Here is an 18,300-nt window from a genome sequence, read left to right on the forward strand (position 1 = left end):
CTGGTACAGACCCCCGGGCAGTCGGCACAAACCCCCCGGAAGGCCCGAACTGACGGCGCATCATGATGCGCACAGACCGCGCATCATGATGACGTCATTTCAGCAGCCAATCAGAGCCACAACAGTGGCTCATTGCATTATGGAAACTTCCGATTCCAATATCCGATATTGAAAAAATATCGGTACTCGGTATCGGAATTCCGATACAGTGAATATCGTCCGATACCCGATATTTGCACTATCGGAATGCTCAACACTAGTGATCAGCATCTTCTTGGGTTTACATTATTCCTTGTACTGTTTTTTGCAATTATTGGGTTGGAATTGCATCATTTTTCATTGTATTTATATATTATTGGTGTTTCTGACTTATATGCTCTATATGTGTGGGCTTACTATTTCTCCTATTGAGAATCCTGTTTACATGGACCTAGGGATATAGGCATCATTCTCGGTGAGGGTGATAGTTGGTAGCAGGTGGGTTGCTCTATTGTGAGCATTGTATTATTTGTGTATGTGTCACATTTGTGACCATTTTTAATGTTTTTAAGAATTTTTGCTGTTTGCTGTGTTTAATAAAATTTGTGTTATATATGCTATGTCCTATTCAGGGTGATCCCCTGCTCATGGCCTATTTCTTTCTCTCCTTTTTGTCAAACATATGCACTATTTAGGTCTAGGTTGGATCCCCTTAATTATCCTTTCGGTGGTGTCCCCATTTCTTTGTTTCTCTCTGGTCTTGACGATTCTATGTCATTGGCCATTCAAATTGATCGGTGTTTACTAGGTATGAGCGATCTTATTACAATGTATAAATATATGCGGGTACATTACAAAGACCTTTCTAATGATCTTTTTACTCTTAGACCTGTGACGGGGACAAGGGGGCATCCTCTACGTCTGGAGGAAAGAAGGTTTAAGCATACTCACAGACGCGGATTCTTTACTGTAAGAGCAGTGAGACTATGGACTCTCTGCCATATGATGTTGTAATGAGTGATTCCCTAATAAAATTTAAGAAGGGACTGGATGCCTTTCTTGAAAAGTATAATATTACAGGGTATATACACTTGTTTCCTTAATATTGCGTTGATCCAGGGAGCTAGTCTGATTGCCGTATGTGGAGTCGGGAAGGATTTTTTTTCCCCAATGTGAAGCTTACTGTTTGCCACATGGGTTTTTTTTTGCCTTCCTCTGGATCAACATGTTAGGGCAAGTTAGGATATGATATGGGTTGAACTAGATGGCCTTAAAGTCTTAGAATCATAGAATCATAGAATCGTAGAGTTGGAAGGGACCTCCTGGGCCATCTGGTCCAACCCCCTGCTCAAAGCAGGATTCGCTAAATCATCCCAGTCAGATGTCTGTCCAGCCTCTGTTTGAAGACTTCCATTGAAGGAGAACTCACCACTTCTCGTGGCAGCCTGTTCCACTCATTGATCACTCTAACTGTCAAAAAGTTTTTTCTAATATCTAATCTGTGTCTCCTCCCATTCAGTTTCATCCCATTGCTTCTAGTCTTTCCTTGTGCAAATGAGAATAAAGTTGATCCTTCTACAATGTGACAGCCCTTTAGATATTTGTAGACAGCAATTAAGTCTCCTCTCAGTCTTCTCTTTTGCAAACTAAACATTCCCAAATCCTGCAACCTTTCCTCATAAGACAGGGTTTGCAGACCGGTCACCATTCTGGTCGCTCTTTTCTGAACTTGCTCCAGTTTGTTGATGTCTTTTTTAAAATGTGGTGCCCAAAACTGGACACAATATTCCAGATGAGGTCTGACCAAAGAGGAGTAGAGGGAAATAATGACTTCACGTGATCTAGACTGTATGCTTCTGTTAATACATCCTAGAACTGCATTTGCCTTTTTTGCTGCTGCATCACACTGTTGACTCATATTCAGTCTGTGATCTATTAGTATACCCAAGTCTTTTTCACATGTGCTGTCACTTAGCCCTATTCCTCCCATTCTATATATGCTTTTTTCATTTTTATTGCCCAGATGTAGTACTTTGCATTTCTCCCTGTTAAAAACCATTCTGTTAGTTACTGCCCACTTCTCCAGTTTATTTAAATCTTTTTGAATCCTCTCTCTCTCTTCTCTAGTATTAGCTATCCCTCCTAGCTTTGTGTCATCAGCAAATTTAATCAGTTTACCCTCAGTTTACCCTTCCTTCAACCTTAATAACTATGTTACTGTGTTACTATGCTATACTCGTACCGAGTATACCCTTATACTCGGGTATTCGGTACGAATAGCGAGTCCAATGATAGTCAATGGAAAATGCGAGTAATTGTCTGCTGGACCCCCGGTCTGGGGGCTGAGAAAAACACTAAAAAATGTGTAAATGTTAAAAAATGTATGCTGTAAACCCATGTATATAACCTGGGGGCACCTGGTCAGGGGCTGCACTAGAATGTGCAAACACTATTTTAAGTCTTTTGTTTTTTTGCCGGAAGAGCGGGACTCATACGCCACTTACGCAGTGCCAGTGATATATCTGAAGTACCGTAAGAGCGAGTGATGATGGAGGCAATCTACTGACACCTAAGTGTGTAAGTGGTGTAAGGAGAGCAATCTGCCCTAGGGGTAGGGGCTGTGTTATGGTTAATGCAGGAAGAAGCCACCCATCATCATCATCATCATCATCTTCATCACAATGGATTCACAATTATAAAGCTTGGACTACTGTCCTTGTTGTGCCACTGTCCAGTGTGTAGGCATAAATTTAGTGTCTTCCAAACATTAGCCCTAGGGGCTGTATCATGGTTAATGAAGGAAGCAAGACAGGTCTGAAGGGCCTAACAATTATGATATAGCATAGAGATGGCCATACCCAGTGTCCAGGCATTGCCATAGTGTCTCCAAAAATTAGCCCATGGGGCTGTATCATAGTTCATGAAGGAAGCAAGACAGGTCTGAAGGGTCAAACAATTATGATGAAGCTAGGAGTCGGACTACTAACATAAAGGTTGCCGTGCCAAGTGTCCAGGCATAGCAATAGTGTCTCCAAAAATTAGCCCAAGGGGCATGATAGCATGATTGATGAAGGAAGAAGGGTCTCACTCTCATCACAAGTGCCTCTGATGGGAAATATTAATTAATGTAACATTGTTTTTAGCTTATTGACCATGAGGTACATGTGTCAGAAGCAGGTTTTGAAAACATGTGTAAGAAGAAGTAAAGGGTCTTGTATGGGAAGGGAATGGGATGGATGTGATCACCAATTTAAAAAAAAAAACGTGTTGGGTGACTTTAGGTTGGGATACTGTCATCTGGAGGGCTTAAATACTGTTGCGAAATCCAGTCCTAGTTAAATTTTATCAGAGTCAGCCTGTCAGCATTCTCTGCTGTCAACTGTGTGTGTGTGTATCTGTGATGATTGCCCCACTGAAAACATGCTCTGACATCACACTAGCAGCAGGGCATGCCAGCACCTCCAAGGCATAGAAGGAGAGGTCTCGGCCAACTATGCAGCTTGGATGCCCAGTAATTAAACGGTACAGAAGCGTCAGGAAAGACGCAGGTATGGTCACTTGGATAGTCGTTGACCATCTTGTTCAACTTCTCCCTCCTTGACATTGCTACTGTTGCAGCTAGTCCTTGGTCATGAGCCGGTTTATTGAAGATTGCCCAGTTTTGTAGACATTTTACCACCACCTCTTTTGGACCTGCTTGGCGTATCTCTCCCCATTAATGCATGCTGTTGCACAGAGCTGTTATCTCTGCTAGCAGTGGTGTCTGAGGGTGCTGTTGCCATCAAATTATCGACAATGGCCTTCTTGAAGGATTCCATTGTGAAACCCCTTGGTTACTGCAACAGTAGCGAAGGAAATTTGTCATTGTACCGTGGGTCCAGAAAGGTGGCCAACCAGTATAGGTTGCTATTGAAAATGTGGATTACGTGGGGGTCTTGGCACAGACAGTCAGATATGAAGTGTGCCATGTGTGCCAAGCTGCAAAGAGGCAAATGTTCTGTGACCCCTGAAGGAGGAACAATACCCATCCTCTCCTCACACTGACTCTCCTCCTCCTCCTCCTCCTCTTCAGCCCACCCATGCTGAATAGACATGAAGCTGGGGTTTGGATTCCCCTCTGTAGCATGGCGTGTCCCCTCGGCACCACTGAAAAAGAATTCCTCTCCCTCCTCATTTTCATCATCCTCTTCATACCCCAATGTTACCTGATAATATTGGCTGGGCTGGGTAGGATCACCCATTGTGAAATCTTGCTCCATACCCAGCTGCTGGGCATGCAAAGATTCCATTTTTTGATTCTGCGGCGATTTTTTTCAGCAGACATAGCATAGGGATGGTTATACTGATAATAACCTTATCACCGCTCACAAGCTTGGTGCAGTACTCAACGTTATCAAGCACCTCACAAATATCAGCGATCCACACCCACTTGACAGTTGTTATGTGTCTTGGCTGAGTCTCAGTGTGACGGGCATGTTTAAGCTGGTATTCAGAAAGTGCCCTCTGCTGCTCACTTACACTTGCCAACATATGATATGTTGAGTTCCACCGTGTTGGCAGGTCGCAAATCAGTCTGTGGTTTGGCAAATTAAATTGCTTTTGAATTGCTGCAAGACCGGCAACAACGGTTGAGGAGTGGCAGAAATGGGCGCAAATACAGCGCACCTTCTCAAGTAGGTACGGCAAGTCAGGGTATGTTTTTATAAATTTCTGCACCATCGGGTTCAGCACGTGAGCCATGCATGGCACGTCTACCAGCTTCCTGAGCTTTAAAGCCGCCACCAGGTTACGCCCATTGTCGCAGACAACCAGACCAGGTTGAAGTTGCAGTGAGGAGAGCCACTGATCGGTCTGTTGTTTTATTCCTTGACACAGCTCTGCTGCAGTGTGTGGTGTTTCACTTAAGCAGATCAGCTTCAGCAGAGTGTTTTGCCGCTTTGCCGATGCGCTGCTGCACAGCTCCCAACTTGGGAGTGATGTGGAGGGTAATTCAGCATAGGATGACAAGGTGGAGGAGGAGGAAGAGGGGAGACTGGACGTATATGATGAGGCGGAAACCCTGATTGAGGTTGGGCCCGCTATTCGTGGCGTGGGTAGGATATGTGTTGATGGTCCAGTTTGAGACTTTGTCCCACCCTCCACCAGGTTCAGCCAGTGTGCCGTGACAGAGATGTATCGTCCCTGGCCACAAGTACTTGTCCACGTGTCTGCTGTAAGATGGACCTTCCCGGTTATGGCGTTAGTGAGAGCACGCTTTAGATTGTTTAAGATGTGCTGGTGTAACGCGGGGACGGCACAGCGGGAAAAATAGTGCCGGCTGGGAACCGAGTATCGTGGGGCAGCCACAGCCAAAAGATCACGGAAAGACTGTGTCCCCACTGTTAGGAGTCTGATTTCTTCCTTCCCTATGATGAAATCTAGACCCTTACATGCTGCAGTCTCCTGCGGTTCATCTGCGGTAGAGGAGATTGCAGAGGAGAGTGCCTTGTGGCAACTCTCTCCAGAGTCTAAGTCCTCTGTTCCCTCCACTGAGCATGCTCATGGGATGAGCTGCCATTGGAGGTCGGGAGTCACATGCTCAGGTCCTGTGTCTAATCCTATTGGCTCCTCCTGGAGCCTTGGAGATTTCCGGAAGGTCCCGTTTGGTATAAAAAGCACGCATGGCTGTACCGCCATGCACTAGTATTTCATACTTGCTGCTGTATGTAAGGTGATGGATGCTTGGACTGGTGAATGACTTATTAAGAAACCCCTTCCCTCTGATAATACGATTGTGTGAGTGTTTGGGTTCAGCCAGTAGCAGCGCTAGCGCCAGCGCGCATATGCTCCATCTTGCTCAGCAGCTTAGCGTCTGCATTGCGCCAGCGTTATTGCAGCGCCTTGCCGCCCTGCAGTTGTAGCTTTTCTTTGCGTCCGTGGTTGCGACGCTTTGCAACTTAGTTGACGGTAGGTCTAGATGGAGTAGTTCTGCTGTTTAAGGCTACTCCTGTGACCGCAAATACCGCAACTGTATCGCTGTGAGTCTGTGATTCTGAACAGACTCAGCGGTTAATTTTAAGCTTATTTGCTTGCAGCTCTGTGAGTATAACAGAGCTTGCTTTTGTGCACTGGGTGCTGTTTAACCCTTGTGCACATTACGCCTTAGTGCTCTGCCTCTCTAGCAGCGGTTTTTAAATCCACCGCACGGTGGACCCCGGGTGACGAAGGCACTTTATTTATTTTTTATTTAGTGTCTTCCACCACTCCTAACACCCACAAGCATAAACGGCAACGTCTCCATGGCTAGCAACTTGGCAATGTACGCGTTCAGTATTTGTGCTTGTGGGTGCGTGGCTTGGTATTTACACCTCCTTTCATACACCTGGGGCACGGACAATTGGACACTTTCCTGGGACAAACAAGTGGATGAGCTTGTTGTGGCCTGTGTCTGTGCAACCGCAGCTTGTGAGCAAGAGGTATGATGATCACCTGCTTTCTGCCCAGCAGATTAGTGAGGCCGTATCACAGGCGACATGGCAGTGGTTTGACTCGCAGTTGCAGACACTGAATTGGTACCCTGTTGTTCAGCCCACCAACTAGGGTGCTTGGCTGTCATGTGTTTCCGCATACTGGTGGTGCTTTGGTTGCCTTTGCCCTGGCCTCTGCTGAGCTTCCTATGGCAGATGCTACAGATGACAACATTTGGTTCAGAAGGACTATTGGAAAAAAATTTCCAGACAGCATCTGAACGTACCCTGGCCTTGACTTGGGCCACAGAGGGATTGCTCTTGGTAACAGTTGACACACTTCGCACTCTGCTCAAACAAGTATCCCTTGGTGCCTTTGTTGGTGCTACGTGTCCACCTTCATCCTCTGTGCTGCTGTGATGGCTATGTGTGCCAACGGCCCTGGTCGGATCGGTGGCAAATGTGTGACAGATGGCAAATGTGTGTCGTCACCATCAGCCTCCACCTCTTCACCTGGTATATCATGTGGATGAAAGTGGCTTTCTTCTGGACATGGGGTTTCAAATATTTGTCCATCTTCAACAGACGATACCCCCTCACATTCCTCTTCAATGTTGTGTGGTGAGAGGCCAGAGGCAACGAAAGAAAATGGACCAAACAGATCCTCAGAGTGACCAAGGTTGGGGTCAAATGTTTCCTGTAACTCCTGACCGGGTGATGAACTAAGAACAGGTTGAGAATAGGATGACCCAGCGTTATCTGTATGGAGAGTAGACTGTTTTGTCACAGACAATTGGGTGCTGCTAGAACATTTTGTGGAGGCCTTGTTAGCCATCCAAGACAGTATCTGCTCTTGTTCTTCTGGTTTCCTGGCCCGTTTATGTTCCAGACCGGGAAATTTTGCCTAGAAACTAGATGCATCAACCTTCTTAAATCTGCCAGACTCTGTGCCTTGTTGGGCACCAACGACCCCACATCCACGTCCCTGTCCCTTCACAACAGCCTTTTTAGGAATTTTGGATTTTTCTGCCATAGTTGCAGATGTTCAGATGCAGATATTGGGGAACAAGGACCAGTTAGTGCTTTGCGGAAGGTAGCACTACAGCCTAGTACTGCTTTGTGTTTTGCAAACAGCACCGCAGCAGCAGAAAAAAATTGCCCTGAGGTTTAAGGTGAGATTACGCATCCCAGTAACTACACAAGACAGCGGTGCTGCCACTAAATAATTGCCCTGAGGTTTAAGGCAAGAATACGCACTCCAGACACCACACAAGACAGTGGTGATGCCTGCGTGTTAGTTGTGCAGTACCGTGCATGCGTACTATTTGCTGTTATTATGTGAACGCAGCACGGCAGCAGCACAAAAAACTGCCCTGAGGTTTAAGGCAAGAATACGCGCCCCAGACACCACACAAAACAGCGGTGCTGGCTGCGTGTCAGTTGTGCAGTACCGTGCGTGCAATTCTCTGTGAACGCAGCACGGCAACAGCACAAAAAAACTGCCCTGAGGTTTAAGGCAAGAATACGCAGCCCAGACCCCACACAAGACAGCGGTGCTGGCTGTGTGTCAGTTGCGCAGTACCGTGCATGCCATTCGCTGTGAATGCAGCATGGCAGCAGCACAAAAAACCTGCCCTGCAGGGGTAAATGTGACCTAAAAAAAAGCTGGGAAAATGGTCACTACTTTTGGGTTTCAAAGAGGATTTCTGGCTGATTTGAACCAAAACACACAACTCTCCCTAGCAGCTGCTCACACTCTCCCTACACTAGCTGTGTTCTGCATGCAATGTGCAGAAAATGGCGGCGGCAGGCAGGGCTTAGTGCTAGGCTATGATTGATGACTCATATGAAGCTGGGTGGCCAGTCAATCATAGTAATGCCGCCCACAACCAAGAAGAGTGCGGCATTACTGTGATTGGCAACTGCTGGGTGGGAGAACCGAATAGCGAGGCGAGTAGTGAAATATTCGCTTTGATTCGAGTACCGAGAGTACCGCATTACTCGCCGAGTACCGAATACCCATGAATATGCTCGCTCATCCCTAGTGTTTACGTGAACGTAAAACTACGCGAGAGGCGTTGCCACCTTTCGAATGAACATCTGAACCCATGCAATGTGATAGGGTTTTGTCTAGGGCGCAACGTCAGGAGTTTAGAAGGCGTAATAAGTTGTGTTTTTCCTGTGGGGACGCCTCTCATACTATTTTTGTCTGCCCTAAACAAGAAAAGCGTTTTGCTCACGCATTTGCAGTGGGCAGTGTACAGCCTAAGTTCCTTTGGGCGATTACCTTGATCTGCTCCTTGTCTACATGTTCCGCTAATGCTTTAGTTGATTTAGGATCAGCTTTGAATCTGATGGATTTTGACATTGCCAAACGTTGTGGTTTTCCCATGATACCCCTGCGGACTCCTATCCCTTTGAGGGGTATTGATGCTACTCCTTTGGCGGAGAATAAACCCAAGTTTTGGACCCAGGTGATAATGCGGGTCGCCCCGGACCACCAAGAGAATTGTACATTTTTGGTGTTGCACAATTTGCATGATACTATTTTTCTGGGTTTTCCTTGGTTGCAAACTCATAATCCTGTTTTGGACTGGAAATCTGTGTCTGTGGTGAGTTGGGGTTGTCAATGTGCTCTCAGTGACACTCCTGTTTTCTCCACCTCTCCCCAGTCTCATGATATTCCTGATTATTTGGCTGATTTTTCTGATGTATTTAGTGAGAGTAAGTCTGAGTCTTTGCCTCCTCATAGGAGTTATGACTGTGCAATTTAGTTAATGCCCGGGTGTAAATTTCCCAAGGGTCGGCTTTTCAACTTAACGGTACCCGAACATGATGCTACTCGATCTTATATCAAGGAGTCGTTGGAGAAGGGTCATATTAGACCATCCTCTTCACCGTTAGGTGCTGGGGTTTTTTTTTGGCCAAGAAAGATGGCTCATTAAGGCCATGTATTGACTATCGTTCCCTTAACAAAATCACTGTTAAATCTCAGTACTTGTTACCTCTGATTTCTGATTTATTTTCCAGAGTTAAAAGTCCCTGTTGGTTTAACAAACTTAACCTCAGGTGGGCATATAATCTTATTCGCATCAAGCACGGGGATGAATGGAAGACGGCGTTTAATACCCTGGAGGGACATTTTGAGTACCTGGTGATGCCTTTTGGGCTCACTAATGCCCCTTCTGTCTTCCAATCTTTTATGAACGATACTTTCCGGGACTTTGTGGATAAGTTTTTGATCATTTATCTGGATGATATTTTGATCTTTTCCAGTAACTGGGATTCTCATGTGGAACATGTCTGGACTGTGTTCTGGATTTTGAGGGAAAATTCTCTGTATGTTAAGGGATCGAAGTGTCTCTTTGGTGTACAGAGGATTTCATTTTTGGGATTCATTTTGTCCCCATCTACTATTGAAATGGACCCGGCCAAGGTACAGGCCATTTATGATTGGGTTCAGCGCACTTCTTTGAAGGCTCTCCAGAAGTTTTTGGGTTTTACTAATTTCTACCGTAAATTAATAAGTAATTTTTCTGTTATTGTTAAACCACTGACTGATTTGACCAAAAAGGGCGCTGATGTGGTGAATTGGTCTCTGTGGCAGCCTCGGCATTTCAGGAGCTTAAGCGGAGATTCACTTCTGCTCCGGTTCGACGGCAACCTGATGTCTCACTCTCATTTCAGGTGTTGATAGATGCTTCTGAGATTGGTGCAGGAGCCTTCTTTTCTCGAAAATTCTCCCCATCTGAACGTAACTATGACGTGGGGAATTGGGAATTGTTGGCCATGAAATGGACATTTGAAGAGTGGAGACATTGGTTGGAGGGAGCTAGACATCAAGTTGTGGTCCTCACCGACCACAAGAATTTGATTTATTTTGAATCAGCTAAATGCTTGAATCCTAGACAGGCTGGGTGGGCCTTGTTTTTCACGCGTTTTAATTTTGTGGCATCTTTTCTTCCTGGCACTAAGAATGTTAAGGCGGACGCCCTTTCTAGGAGTTTCTTCGCGGATTCTCTTGATGTGACCGAGCCTACTACCATTCTAAATGAGGGTGTAGTTCTTTCCGCCATCTCATCCGATTTGAGACATGCCCTGGAGGAATTTCAGGAGGGCAAACCTGAACGTTGCCCTATGGGAAAATTGTATATCCCTGACCAGTGGAGGAAAAGAGTAATGTCTGAAATTCATTGCTCTACATTGGCTGGTCATCCAGGTATTTTTGGTACCAGAGATTTGGTGAGTCGGTCTTTTTGGTGGCCTGCCTTATCTCGTGATGTCAGGAATTTTGTGCAGTCCTGTGGGACTTGTTCTCGGTCCAAGCCCTGTTCTCGTTCTAGTGGTTTGTTGATGCCCCTGCCTGTGCCCAGGAGGCCATGGACCCATATCTCAATGGATATTATTTCTGATCTTCCTGTCTCTCAGAGAATGACTGTTATCTGGGTGATCTGTGATAGATTTTCTAAGATGGTCCATCTTGTATCATTCCCAAAGTTGACATCTTCCTCTGAGTTGGTGCCCTTGTTTTTACAACAGGTGGTTCATTTGCATGGGATTCCTGAGAACATTGTGTCTGACAGAGTAGTCCAGTTTGTTTCCAGATTTTGGAGATCTTTTTGTTCGAAAGTGGGAATTCAGTTATCTTTTTCCTCTGCATTTCAATCCGAGACCAATGGGCAGACTGAGAGAACAAACCAGACTTTGGAATCCTATTTGAGATGTTTCATATCTGCTGATCAGGATGACTGGGTCTCATTTTTGCCATTGGCCGAATTCGCGTTAAACACTAGGGCTAGTTCTGCCACTTTGATGTCGCCTTTTTTCTGTAACTTTGGGTTTCATCCTCAATTTTCCTCAGGGCAGGTGGAATCTTCGGCCTGCCCAAGCGTGGATTCTGTGGTAGAGTGAATGCAGCAGATTTGGGACCAAGTAGTGGATAAGTTGTCCCACTCTCAGGAAAAGGCCCAACAGTTTTCCAACCGGCATAGGACCATTGGTCCCCGGTTTAAAGTGGGTGATATTGTTTGGTTGTCTTCAAAAAATATTCCTATGAAGGTTGCGTCTCCAAAATTCAAGCCAAGATTTATTGGACCTTATAAGATTTTGGAAATCCTTAACCCCATTTCTTTCCGTTTGGCTCTTCCAGTTACATTTAAGATTCATAACATTTTTCATAAAACTTTGTTGAAGAGGTTTGTGGAGCCAGTAGTTCCCATGGTGGCGCATCCTGACCCTGTAATTGGTTAAAGGTAATTTGGAGTATGAGGTAGAGAAGATATTAGATTCTCGTTTGGCTAGACAGAGACTCCAGTACTTGGTCAAGTGGAAGGGTTATGGCCAGGAGGATAATTCTTGGGTCTCTGCTTATGACAATCATGCCGAAAGACTGGTTCATGCTTTTCATCGGGCCCATCCTGACCGGCCTGGTGGGGTGGATGAGGGTTCGGTGACCCCTCCTCAAGAGGGGGTACTGTTGTGAATTCTCTTTCTGAGCTCCCTCTGGTGGTTACTGAAGGTAGTGGAGCTGGTCAGATTGACAGAGGTGTTGCGAGTTCTCTTTCTGGGCTCCCTCTGGTGGTTACTGGAGGTAGTGGAGCTGGTCAAATTGACAGAGGCTTGTCACCTGATAATGATGATGATGATTGGAGGGTTTCTGACTGGTGTATTTAAGACAGCTGACTTCCTTCAATCCCTGCTGGTGATTTTCTTCCTGTGACTTCTGAGGTCTGATGTCTGATGCTCCTGCTCTGTTCCTGCATGGTTCAGCTAAGTGGTTCATTTGCTAATCTTTTTGCATTTTGGTCTGGTTTTGTCTATCTCTGCTTTGTGCGGGTCAGCTTGCTCCTGCTGGGGCTGTGCTGGATCACCGCCCATATGTTACTGCTTGTGTCAGTTTGCTCTGTCCCATGTTATATTGTTCTCTTTTTGCTTTGCTTTCAGTATATACCAGAGTGCTGATATAGTGGGGGCGAAATCGTGTGACTTCAGTGTTTTTTGTGCATCAGAGGTGTTGGATTTTTCAGGGTTTTTGCGTGATTGCAGGCAGTGTCTTTCCTTTCCTGTCTAGTCAGTTTGGGCCCCATCATTTGCTCAGTCTATTTTTGTGCCTGCATTTGTGTTTTCATCTTGTCTCACTTACAATATATGTTTGGGGACTGTCTATTCCTTTGGGGTCTGCTCCGGGGCAGTTTAGATTTCACCTTTCTTGCTTTAGGCTGAGTTAGTTCTCTGGCTGTGACAAGGCGTCTAGGGTATCATAGGTACACTCCACGGCTACTGCTAGTTGTGTGGATAGGATCAGGGGTTTGCAATCCGCTTAGTTACCAACCTCTCTGGTTTTCTGGTGGCTTAGCCTGGTCCTGCTATCCTCCTAGGTGACCCATTCATAACAGGTGACCCTTCCTCCTCATCCCCAACAAGGACACATAAAGGAAACCCGTCTCTGATGGTTGCCATACCTTATTAGGGTTCCTTGGTTCCCTGCTCTTGCTAGCAATCTCAGAACCCTTACCCCACAGATCCCAAAACAGACAAAAAACCCAGCCTATAATTATAGGATGCAACAAGTCGCGAACGACGCCAACTTCATGGAACTCGGTGCCATGGGATGCTTCAATGTTCACCCTGGCCATAGGGTAGTCTTTTGCATCGCCATGTATGCACCGAACGCAGCCCTTTTTACCCGAGAGTAGGCTGAGGAAAGGTAGCCCATACAAGAGTCACCAAGCTCCCGGACTCTAGCAGTGCCATTACTGCTCGACCGTTCACCTTCACGGGACACGCTTGAGGCCCCTCATTAGGTGGAGAGTTCACACTGCAAACTGGATATGCATAGTATAAACTATGGCGTCCCATGCTGCAGTCCATCTGCTTGGTGGTCTGGGGACAACAGGAAGCTATATGTCCTGTCCCGTGGCACTTATAGCAAATAATATCACCCGTGGGGACCTTGGGCACCGCCTCCCTCACCCCTCTTGACCTTGAACGCCCCACCCCTTTTTGGGACTTTGCCCCCTTCTGGAACCCCCAGTACTGAACGGGTTTCTTCCCCAAGGAGCCTTCTGTTATGATTGAGTCACCGTAGGAGGCAAAAATAGTAATGCTAGCTAAGTCCAGAAAACCAGAGAAGTTGGCAGCTATCGGATTGCAGACCCCTGAACCTACCAACACAACTAGCAGTAGCCGTGGGGGGCTCCTACGATGCCCTAGGCCCCTCGATCACAGCCGGAGGACTACATAGCCTAAAGACAGAAAGGGAAATCTAAACTGCCCCAGAGCAGACCCCAAAGTAAAAGGCAGCCCCCCACATATAATGACGGTGAAGCAAGAAGAAAGAACAAAACACAGACAGAAAGATAGACTGAGCAAAGATGGGGCCCACGCTAGCTTAGATAGGAAAGGACAGGAAGGCTGCTGTCTGCAATCCGTGAAAAACCCTATGAAAATAAGAGCCAACAAACTGACAGTAAAAAAGGCCCTGCAGATGCTAGGCTTCAAAAAAGCTTTGTCATTACTCAGGAATATTCTGAAGACAGAGCAACAGGCAAAAGGAGATTCAGCTAACCCCAGCAGGGAATGGCAGAATCCAGAAAAGCAAGGAAAACAAAACACTAATGCAAAAAGGCAAAGCAGAAATCTTAGCTTTAGATGAGCAGGAATCAGACTGGTTTCCTAGAAGTCCACAGAGAAATCACCCGCAGGCCAGAAGGGCGTCGGCAGCCTTATATCCAGTCATTAACTCCACTCAGCCGGTCATCATCATCAGCCCCAGGTGTTTGACAATCAGGCTCACTACCTTTCTTCACCAGAAGAGGGAGTTTCCTCGGGCCTCAGTAGTGAAGGGGAAAATGAACTCACAACAGTACCTCCCCCTTGAGGAGGGGTCACCGAACCATCAACCAAGCCACCAGGGTGATCAGGGTGAGCCCAATGAAAGGCACGCACCAATCTTTTGGCATGAATATCAGAGGCAGAGACCCAGGAATTATCCTCCTGACCATAACCCTTCCACTTAACCAAATACTGGAGTCTCCGTCTAGCCAGACGGGAATCCAGTACTTTCTCTACCTCATATTCCATGTTACCTTCAACCAATACAGGGTCTGGAGGTGCAACCCCCGGAACAACAGGTTCAACAAACCTCTTCAACAAAGATTTATGGAACACATTATGGATTTTAAATGTGACAGGAAGAGCCAAACGAAAAGAGACCGGATTAATAATCTCCAAAATCTTGTAAGGTCCAATAAATCTAGGCTTAAACTTAGGAGAAGCCACCTTCATAGCAATATTTTTTGATGATAACCACACCATATCACCAACCTTAAATTGGGGACCAATGGTCCTATGTCGGTTGGAAAACCGCTGGGCCTTTTCCTGGGAGAGAGAGAACTTATCCACCACTTGGTCCCAGATCTGGTGCATTCTCTCCACCACAGTGTCAACCCCTGGGCAGGCAGAGGGCTCCACCTGCCCTGAAGAAAATCGAGGATGAAACCCAAAATTACAAAAAAAAGGAGACAAGTGGCAGAACTAGCTCTATTATTTAAAGCAAATTCGGCCAAGGGCAAAAATGAAACCCAATCATCCTGATCAGTAGAAATAAGAAATAAAACATCTCAAATATGACTCCAAGGTCTGGTTTGCTCTCTCTGTCTGCCCATTGGCCTGAGGGTGAAAAGCAGAGGAGAAGGACAACTGAATTCCCAGCTTGGAACAGAAAGTTCTCCAAAATCTAGACACAAACTGGACTCCTCTGTCAGATACAATGTTCTCAGGAATCCCGTGCAAGCGAAACACCTGTTGTAAAAACAGGGGCACCAATTCAGAGGAAGACGGCAACTTAGGGAGTGGTACAAGATGAACCATCTTAGAGAACCTATCCCAAATCACCCAAATAACAGTCATCCTTTGAGAGACAGGCATATCAGAGATTAAATCCATTGAAATATGGGTCCATGGCCTCTTGGGGACAGGCAAAGGCATCAACAACCCACTAGAGCGAGAACACGATTTAGACCGGGAGCACGTCCCACAGGACTGCACAAAATTCCTGACATCACGAGACAAGGAGGGCCACCAAAAAGACCGACTCACCAGATCTCTAGTAACAAAAATACCTGGATGACCAGCCAAAGCAGAGCAATGAACTTCAGACATCACTCTCTTCTTCCACTGGTCAGGAACATACAACTTTCCACTGGGACAACGCTCAGGTTTGTCCTCCTGGAACTCTTCCAGAGCACGTCTCAAATCGGGCGAGATGGCAGAAAGAACTACCCCGTCGCCTAAGATGGTAGCAGGCTTGGTCACCACAGGAGAATCAGCAAAGAAGCTCCTAGAGAGCTTGACATTCTTAGTTCCAGGAAGAAAAGAAACCACAAAATCAAAACGTGTAAAAAACAAGGCCCACCTAGCCTGTCTAGGGTTCAAGCGCTTAGCCGACTCTAGGTAAATCAAATTCTTGTGGTCAGTGAGACCACGACTTGATGCTTAGCTCCCTCCAACCAATGTCTCCACTCCTCAAATGCCCATTTCATGGCTAACAGTTCCTGATTCCCCACATCATAGTTACGTTCAGATGGAGAGAACTTTCGGGAAAAGAAAGCACAGGGATTCATTTTAGATGTTACAGGATCCTTTTGGGACAAAACAGCTCCTGCACCAATCTCAGAAGCATCCACCTCTACCTGGAACGGAAGTGAGACATCAGGTTGCCGCAAAACCGGGGCGGAGGTGAATCTTCGCTTCAGCTCCTGAAAGGAAGAAACAGCCTCCGGAGACCAATTTAACACATCAGCACCCTTCTTAGTCAAATCAGTCAATGGCTTGGCAATACTAGAAAATTTTGCTATAAATTTCCGATAAAAATTAGCAAAACCCAAAAACTTCTGGAGGGCCTTCAAAGAAGTGGGCTGAACCCAATCGTAAATGGCCTGTACCTTGGCCGGGTCCATTTCAATAGTTGACGGGGACAAAATAAATCCCAAAAAAGAAATCCTCTGTACTCCAAAAAGGCATTTAGATCCTTTGACATACAGGGAATTTTCCCTCAAGATCCGGAACACAGTCCGAATATGTTCCACATGAGAATCCCAATCCTTGGAGAAGATCAAAATATCATCCAGATAGATAATCAAAAATTTATCGACAAAATCTCGGAAAATATCGTTCATGAAGCACTGGAAGACAGAAGGGGCATTAGTGAGCCCAAAAGGCATCACCAGGTACTCAAAATGTCCCTCCGGAGTGTTAAACGCCATCTTCCATTCATCCCCATGCTTAATGCGAATAAGATTATACGCCCCCCTGAGGTCAAGCTTGGTAAACCAGCAAGCACCTTTAACTTAACTCTGGAGAATAGATCAGAAATCAGGGGTAACGGATACTGATATTTAACAGTAATTTTGTTGAGAGCACGATAATCCATACAAGGTCTTAATGATCCATCCTTTTTGGCTACAAAAAAAAAAACGGCACCTAAGGGTGACGAGGATGGTCTAATATGACCCTTCTCCAACGCCTCCTTAATATAGGATCGCATAGCCTCGTGCTCGGGTACAGATAAATTGAAGAGCCGAGCCTTGGGAAATTTACACCCCGGGCTCAGTTCAATAGCACAGTCATAACTCCTATGAGGAGGCAGAGACGCAGACTCATTCTCACTAAATACATCATAAAAGTCCGCCAAATAATCAGGAACATCATGCGACTGAGGAGAGGTGGAAAACACCGGAGCCTCACTAAAGGCACACCGACAACCCCAACTCACCACAGACAGATTTCCAGTCCAAAACTGGATTATGAATTTGTAACCAGGGAAACCCCAGAACAATAGTATCATGAAGATTATGTAACACCAAAAACCTGCAATTTTCTTGATGGTCTGGGGCGACCCGCATTACCACCTGGGTCCAAAACTGAGGTTTATTTTTAGCCAAAGGAGTAGCATCAATCCCCCTCAAAGGTATAGGCGTCTGCAGAGGTGTCATCGGAAATCCACAACGTTTAGCAAAATCCAAGTCCATTAGGTTTAGAGCTGCTCCCGAATCCACAAAAGCCTTGGTGGAAAATGTGGACAGGGAGCAGATCAGAGTAATAGCCAGAAGAAACTTAGGTTGAACACCACCAACAGAAAACGTGTGTGCAAAGCGTTTCTCGCGTTTAGGACAGACAGAAATAATATGCGAGGCATCTCCACAGAAAAAACACAACTTATTACGCCTTCTGAACTCCTGACGCTGCTCTCTGGAAAAAACTCTATCACATTGCATAGGTTCAGACATCTGTTCAACAGGTGGCAACACCTCTCGTGCAGCTCTGCGTTCGCGTAAACGCCGATCAACCTGAATGGCTAAAGACATAGAATCGTCAAGACCAGAGGGAACAGGAAATCCCACCAAAGTATCTTTTATGGCTTCTGACAACCCCTTCCGAAAGAGAGCAGCCAAGGCACTATCATTCCAGGTAGTAAGTACCGCCCACTTTCAGAACTTTTGACAGTACAACTCTGCAGAATCATGACCCTGGTTCAATGCCAGCAGGGTCTTTTCAGCCTGATCAATGGCATTAGGTTCGTCATACAACAACCCCAAGGCCTGAAAAAATGCGTTCACATTAGTCAGAATAGGATCATCTGGTTTCAAAGAAAATGCCCAATCCTGGGGATCGCCACGCAGCAAAGAGATGACAATTTTAACCTGCTGCGCGGAGCTCCCTGACGAGTTAGGCTTCAAGGCAAAAAATAATTTACAATTATTTTTGAAATTCAAAAATTTAGACCGATCCCCAAAAAATACATCAGGTGTAGGAATCTTTGGTTCAGCAGCATGTGAATGAGCAAGGTAGGCGGAAATTCCCCGCACTTCCGCAG

General features: G+C 45.9%; 1 protein-coding gene across 14 annotated transcripts in view; it reads left to right on the forward strand.

Annotated features, from left to right (window-relative positions):
* The window catches only part of FOXRED2 (FAD dependent oxidoreductase domain containing 2), a 1,046,175-nt gene that overhangs the window by 824,497 nt on the left and 203,378 nt on the right, over positions 1-18,300 (forward strand). The gene's annotated exons all lie outside the window — the stretch shown is intronic.

Source organism: Dendrobates tinctorius, unplaced genomic scaffold (genome assembly GCF_039654945.1).
Source record: "Dendrobates tinctorius isolate UK_male_01 unplaced genomic scaffold, ASM3965494v1 ptg000033l, whole genome shotgun sequence".
Taxonomy (NCBI): Eukaryota; Metazoa; Chordata; class Amphibia; order Anura; family Dendrobatidae; genus Dendrobates; species Dendrobates tinctorius.